The 6,000-nt window shown below is 47.7% G+C and overlaps 1 long non-coding RNA gene across 3 annotated transcripts in view; it reads left to right on the plus strand.

The window, feature by feature from the left end:
• LOC146855780 (uncharacterized) overlaps positions 1 to 2,705 on the plus strand; it is a 75,236-nt gene extending 72,531 nt beyond the window's left edge. For all 3 annotated transcript variants that reach the window (XR_014980876.1, XR_014980874.1, XR_014980875.1), the window contains 4 exons: positions 1,779 to 1,866; positions 1,958 to 2,008; positions 2,094 to 2,165; positions 2,516 to 2,705. This is a non-coding gene — a long non-coding RNA (uncharacterized LOC146855780). The remainder of the gene's footprint in view (positions 1 to 1,778; positions 1,867 to 1,957; positions 2,009 to 2,093; positions 2,166 to 2,515) is intronic.
• The last annotated feature ends 3,295 nt before the right edge of the window (positions 2,706 to 6,000 follow it).

Genomic DNA, 6,000 nt, shown 5'->3' on the forward strand with positions numbered 1-6,000 from the left:
TTAGCGCATCATACTGTATTTTTTAGGAATGTGACTATGATCGTGCCCCCTAAAATAAAGTGTATTCTTAGACACAAATTATAATATACACACACGGTGCAGAAAGTCAAAGAAGGGCCTGGAATGGAGAGAATATTTTTTAACCTGTTAGTTTTGTCTTCGGAATGTGGGCCAATGCTACGAGGACAACAACAGGAGGTGCATCTGAGTCATTTATAACACAGATTAAAAATAAATATTTTGTTATTGCTATGCACACTTACTTTTCCTTTGAAATGCTTTATAGATTATCCCAATGGTATACTTAGAAAATGAACATAGCTCATGCACCCAGCGAGCTCACATATGCCTCAAATGGCTTTCATGGAGTCAAACAACAATCAACAAGTATACAGACTCTTGTAGAACACTTTAAACATAACTCTGCTCAAGCAAACAATACAGCACAGACATACCCTAGGATTGGGTGTTAGCGTGCCTGCCCACGAAGGCATACCACGCAGCAGGTGGAAGAGGTGTGGCGCCGCGGCCAGGGCGACTGACTCCGGAATCTGGGGACCATGGTTCGATCCCCCCCGGCGGCAGATTAGCCCAGCACCATGTGACTCTGGGCAATAGTTTGCTTAATCTTCCCGACGGCCCCCAGCGCCGAGACCCTTAAGGGTGAGTGTTCGCGCTTTACAAATGTGGATTATTACCGCAAAACAGATCTCTGAACATACAACCAACACAGCTTCAATACAAGGGAGTAGCTAGAAAATTAAAACACCCCATCACTTTGATCCATCCCTCGAATGCTGTCAGGTGAACAAAGCGAGTAAACTCTACCCACTCTAGATGGGGTCCCTTAATCCAGCCTTCTGTCCATCTATTTCCCCATCCTTTAAGGCTGTCATGCATACACCCAATTATCCATCTTTTCACGGTTCCGCCCATCCGTTCACCATTCGATCCATCTACCCTCTCATCATTACAGTCTTGCATCCATCCTTCTACTCACACTTCCAACAATTCTTCCATACTTTTACCCATTCATCCATCCATTCATTTTCACCCACCCACCAATTCAACCTCCTTTTATCAATCCAACAATTCATCCTTTCACTCTTCTATCCAGCCATCTATTCATCCATCCATCCACCCATTCATCCAGTCTTTCATCATTACAGACACTTTCTTTCACCCACCCATGTAAATCTTGTTTTACCCTTCCATCCATCAGTCTTTTATCCTCGCATTCATCCTTTCATCCAAAGTTCCTTCCTTATTTTTTTGTATGTCCTTCCTTCTGCTCTTCCTTCCAAACCTCTCTCCCACTCTCTCTTTCATTCCCTCTCTTTTTGTCTTAATTTGTTTGCTCTGGTTAACTCCAGGACAGGATTATAAATAACTATAGTTGTCAGCATCACCCCGCTTAAGCTGCGAAAGCAGGGGGGGGGGAGCAGGGGGTGTCACAACGACACTGCCTCAATATGCAATGGAAAGGCAATCAAATCAACCAACAGCACTTCCTACCACCAGCTACTTACCACACATATACATTTACTGCTCAGCAGGCACCTGTTCCACATGAGGTACTACATAAACTTTTTGATTTGATTCCCCAGTACCACCCACCAAACAACCTACAACTCGTTAAAACTTTCATACTCCCTTTACTATACACAAATGTCTAGAACACTGAATATCTGGACCATTAATGTTATGTCGTCCCAGACAGCAGGCCTACATATCTTTATGCCCACAAATAATACCTTTGTCGTTTTCTCTTTTATTAGGGAAAATAACTGCTTTTGCACATGCCCGCCATCTATGCGGCACTTTATTTTGGATCTATAACTGTGAAATTTACATATAAAAAATCAGGTACTTGCAGGCTATTTTTCAGTCATCCTAACTATAACGCCAACCTGTGATTGAAATAAATATGATATAAACTTGAGTTCTCTATTTATAGATTTTTTATCAACGTCACCACATTTCGAGTGGATGCTCTATAAAATAAAAGGTATCCATTTCTTAAATTTAACAAGTTCTCAACTTATTTCCTATATAAGAACATAGAACTAAATGATAACCTGCTACAATTACAGGTTTCAGTTCCATCGGAATATCTGAAAAATATAATCGTCTGGCATTCTTCACTTTTGGCTATAGGATATAAAGTAAGCATTGTAGAAAGTACCGTTCATCACCTTGGGTGCCATACAAACTAGATTGGAACGTTTGGTATACACTGTTCCTTTGACTTCACATTATCCTCTCTATATATTTTCTTCATCCTACTAATTCTTCCCTATATCTATTCTCTTGATTGTTTCTCTAACTGTTTCTTACATTGTAGATCTTCTCCCCTCTGGTTTTTAAACAAGAAATATGAAATGTAGGCATACATAGTCAATTGATAAGCTTTTTTATGTGTCAGTTAAATGATGTAACTTGAATATATTGAATATAAAATTGAAACAATGATCATGAAAGTTGGTATCTAGTATATGTTTTTTATTAATTTCAGGATTTGTGGCTTTTCCTGACGAAGGCGTACTTTACGCCGAAACTCACGTCGAAGATTAAGATTTTGCCACAGGATTGTCTTCCCCTCGTTTCATTTTTATAACAATTGTAATTTTAATGAGATTATTGTAATAAGTGAATAAATATTGTATGTTTGCACTGAGCAAATGTGGTTTTTATACTTTGTGATATTTGAGATGTGAAAAATAAATATAATTTTGTATTTTTCAATTACCTTGTTGTTACACTAATTTGACACATAAAACATAGAAATGCTTTACATTTAATTATTGCCTAGGAAGTTACTGTTTCATTGTGTATTGCCCTGTCCTAGGGGGTCCTAGTTACTAACGTATTAGAACACTGAATCTGACATCAGTCTGTGATGGAAAAGTGAAGAAAGGCGCTGAGATGCCATACTAATGGCAGATTGTATGTCCACCAATGTACCCATCATGCATTGCATACCCTAATGTCAGAGAGTAGTTGCTAGTAATCATTTTTGTGAACCTAAAACTTCAACAGTCCTGGAAAGAACACTCACAGAAATAAAAAAAAATACCAAAAAATGTAGTTAAAGGTGGTAATCAGCAACATCATATATATACATTCAAGATTAAGTGATGTCAGTCAGCATGCTATGTGAGAGAGAGGAGGAGGAGGCTGAAAATATGGTCAGCAAACAAAGGGGCTCATTAAGATGGCACAATGATCGCCACCGACGGGCCGGCGGTGGCGATCGTTACACCATCCTGATGTGAAATACCCCCGCCATATTATGATGGTGGTGGGTATTGGGGCGGACACAAAGTCCGTCCGGCGCTTTTCTGCTGGTCGGCAATCATTACGTTGCAGGCCAGGTGGAGCTGGGCCACTAATATGGTGGCGGTGCCTAGCAGGCACCGCCAGCCATATTAGGATGTGGGTGGTTGAAAGGACTTTCCATGGTGGCAGGCTGGTGGGGATTGGCTTTGGGGGCCCGTTGCGGGAGAGATAGAATAGAATTGACTAAAAGAGCTCTGGGACCTGCTGAACACCTCTGCCCCAGATGTAGCCTTCCTGACCGAAACCTGGTGGAACGACTCCTCGGCACCCGACATCGTTATAGCTGTCCAGGACGGATACAAGATCACCCGCAGGGATCGCGCCAATGGAATCGGAGGAGGAATAGCCATCGTCAACAAGTCCACCCTCAATTTCTCCACCCACGCGGACAACACTCTCAAAACCGCCGAGCACCTGCACTTCCAGATACACACCGACCCCAACACCACCTTCAGAGGAACACTCATCTACAGACCCCCCATACCCCAGGCTCAGTTCAGCGACTCCATCGCCGACCTCACCAGCACCCACGCACTCGCCTCCACAGACTACATCCTCCTCGGGGACCTGAACTTCCACCTCGAGAACAACAACAACGCCAACTCCGCCACCCTGATCGACAACCTCGCCAACCTCGGCCTCAGACAACTCGTCACCACACCCACCCACGCCGCCGGCCACACGCTGGACCCCGTCTTCTCCACAGGCACCCACGTCGCCTTCGACCACACCACCGAACTCCACTGGACCGGCCACCGCTGCATCCATTTCACCTTCAAGAAACCAAACACGCACCACCGCACCCAACAGCTGCTGGAGTAAAGTCACCGAAGACCAGCTGATCACCACCCTCGCCCAGAACCCACCCACCGACCCCACCAACCCAGACGCCGCAGCCCGCAACCTCAGACAGTGGATCGACGATTGCGCCAACACCCTCGCCCCACTCAAGAAACCCTCCAACAGCCACGCCAGCAAGAAAGCCACCTGGTTCACCAACGAGCTCCAGACCTCCAAACGCGCATGCTGGAAACTGGAGAAGATATGGCACCACGAACGCACACCGGACAACCACGCAGCCCACAAGGACGCCACCCGCAGACATCACCACCTCATCAGATTAGCCAAGACATCCTCCTTCAAAGACTGCCTGGATAACAACGCGCATGACAGCAAAGAGCTCTTCAGCATGGAAAAGGAACTCTCCAACCCGAGCGCCAACGCCAACGAGATCCCACCCTCACAAAAACTGTGCGACTCACTAGCCATCTTCGTCCACCACAAGATCGCTGACATCCACGACCGCTTCAACACCACGACCGCCCTGGAACACCACCAGCGCCAACCGCCTGACCTCCTGGTCCAACGTCAACGACGACGAGACACGCAAGGTCATGAACTCCATCCACTCAGGATCTCCGTCAGACCCGTGCCCACACCACGTATTCAACAAAGCAGACGCAGCCATCGCACCCCAACTACGGAAGGTCATCAACATCTCCTTTGAAACAGCAACATTCCCGGAAAGCTAGAAGCACGCCAAAATCAACGCCCTCCTCAAGAAGCCCAAGGCGGACCCCAAGGGCCTCAAGAACTTCCGGCCCATCTCCCTGCTCCCGTTTCCGGCGAAGGTCATCGAGAAGATCCTCAACATACAATTAGCCCGCCCCCTGGAAGACAACAACATTTTGGACCCGTCCCAGTCCGGATTCAGACGAAACCACAGCACCGAGACAGCCCTCATCGCCGCCACAGACGACATCAGGCGCCAACTAGACAACAGTGACAGCCGCCTTCGAAACGATCTGCCATCGCACTCTAAAAACACGCCTCCTAGAAGCCGTAATCCAAGAGAAGGCCCTTGACTGGACCACGTCCTTCCTCTCCGGCAGAACCCAGAGCGTCCGCCTCCCACCTTTCCGATCCGAAGCCACCGACATCATCTGCGGCGTCCCCCAGGGCTCATCCCTCAGCCCAACGCTGTTCAATGTCTACATGGCCCCTCTCGCACAAGTGGCCTGCCATCACGACCTCAACATCATCTCCTATGCCGACGACACCCAGCTCATCCTCTCCCTCACCAAGGACCCACACACCGCCAAAACCAGCCTCCACGAGGGAATGAAGTCCGTCGCCGACTGGATGAGGAGCAGCCGTCTGAAGCTGAACTCGGACAAAACGGAGGTCCTCATCCTCGGATCCACCCCCTCAGCCTGGAATGACTCCTGGTGGCCGACCACACTGGGAACAGCACCGACACCCACCGACCATGCACGCAACCTAGGATTCATCCTGGACTCCTCCCTCTCCATGTCTAAACAGGTCAACGCCGTCTCCTCCTCCTGCTACAACACCCTCCGCATGCTCCGCAGGATCTACAAGTGGATCCCAACCAAAACAAGAAGAACGGTGACACAGGCCCTCGTCAACAGCAGACTGGACTACGGCAACGCACTTTACGCAGGAATCCCAGCCAAACACCTACGACGACTACAATGCATCCAAAACACCTCCTCCCGACTGATCGTCAACGTCCCCCGCCGCAGCCACATCACCCCCCACCTGAGAGACCTACACTAGCTCCCCATCGACAAGAGGATCACCTTCAAGTTCCTCACCCACGCACACAAAGCACTCCACAATGCCGGACCAGCCTACCTG

The sequence above is a fragment of the Triturus cristatus genome, chromosome 4_1, assembly GCF_964204655.1.
Source record: "Triturus cristatus chromosome 4_1, aTriCri1.1, whole genome shotgun sequence".
In the NCBI taxonomy this organism is placed as follows: domain Eukaryota; kingdom Metazoa; phylum Chordata; class Amphibia; order Caudata; family Salamandridae; genus Triturus; species Triturus cristatus.